Raw genomic sequence first — 1,519 nt, forward strand, 5'->3', positions numbered from 1 at the left:
GGGGCGCGTGTGCGCCAGGAGTGGAGCAACATGCAGCGTCAAGAATTCCCTCAGGAGCATGACCCCAGTCACCTTGGCCGCCTTCGCGTTGCCTGGCCTCCAGTCAGTCTTCATCTGCTCCAGCACCGATGACGCCCGCTCGTCAGTAAGCTCAACATGAGACCACCCCTTGTCGGCAGTTCCAAGCGTGGATGGGCGCACTTGGCACTCATCATGACCCATTTTGGCCCTGATGTTGTCAACCCTCTTCCTAGTGTTCGAGATCGAGTTGGCCTGGCCGGGTGCGATGAAGTTGGCGCACCCGGAGATATGGCCACCAGTGATGCGGAGGAAGAAGAAGTGGCGCAACAGTGCCATGGACAGCATCACGCCCAAGTACGCCTCACAATAGTAGGCGGAGATAGACAAGAGAAGAACGGAGTTGGAATGGAGATGCAGCGCCTGCAACCCGAAGTGGTCAAGGACCTCGAAAAAGAAATCAGAAAAGGGGGAACCAACCCGGCGGCAATGCAGCTCGTGAAGAATGGGAAGAAGGTGCTTCCCTCAGGCTCTGGCTCGTCGGAGGCAAGCCGGAGCTCCGTCTTCCCCCTCTCATTGCTCTCCCCCGCCGTCAGCAAGCGCGTGGAGGCAAGGTTTTTCTCCTTAACATTGGGCGCGTCGAGGGCTGGCTCGAACCAAGCCGGTGCCGAGGAGGACTTGACCTTGTGCGGCGCCATTGGTCGCTGACGAGGAGCGAAGCTGAAGCGGATCTGGAAGTTCCGGCAGCAAGAAGCGAGAAAGGGGATCTGAAGCAAGGCGAGGAAGAAGCAATGAAGGCAAGCGTTGTCCGCGCCAGCCTTTTTGTCAAGTCGGGCAGTTGCGAGGCAGTGTGGGGAAGCAGTGACGCCCACGTCCAATCAACCGCCATGCGTCAACCGAGGTCGCAGGCTTTGGGGCCCGCGGCGCTCCACGCTTGACCCTTTGGCTTCGCCTCGAAGCCAAACCCGAGCGCGCCTTGGGCCCGGGGGCTACTGTCGGCGTCCTGGGAACGGGGTCCCTAGACTTTCCTGCCTGCGGCCCATGGCGTGGTTGGGCTGGCAGGTCTGTACGGCCCATCTTCATCGACAAGGAATTCAAGACCCTCGCGAGGGGCCAAGCCTCGCGAGGCGGACAACGCAAGACCTCCTTAGGAGCGGCCACGCCAGGCAGGCTCGTGAGGGGCGGAGAGATCAAGGCAGTGCAAACCTCACGAGGTCCTCGTGACGTGAGTCATGACGATCAAGACCAGGTGGGCGCCAGCGCGCAGTGTCCTTGTTTCCTCTTTGGTGCCAAGGGGCAAGCGCAGGCGCGGAGTACCGAGGCATCAGGCAAAGGTTTCCGTATTGGTGCAACAAGACCACGACCCGAAGGACGGCAAGACGGAGGTCACCATGGAGCCCAAGACGGCGTCATCTCCAGAGCCTTTGGCAGGCGAAGACCACCTTTTGTCAGAATAACTTGTACTAGATGTCCCCTTTCGAATTGGCCATTGTTGGCTCCC

This window comes from Triticum urartu, chromosome 6, assembly GCF_003073215.2.
Source record: "Triticum urartu cultivar G1812 chromosome 6, Tu2.1, whole genome shotgun sequence".
In the NCBI taxonomy this organism is placed as follows: domain Eukaryota; kingdom Viridiplantae; phylum Streptophyta; class Magnoliopsida; order Poales; family Poaceae; genus Triticum; species Triticum urartu.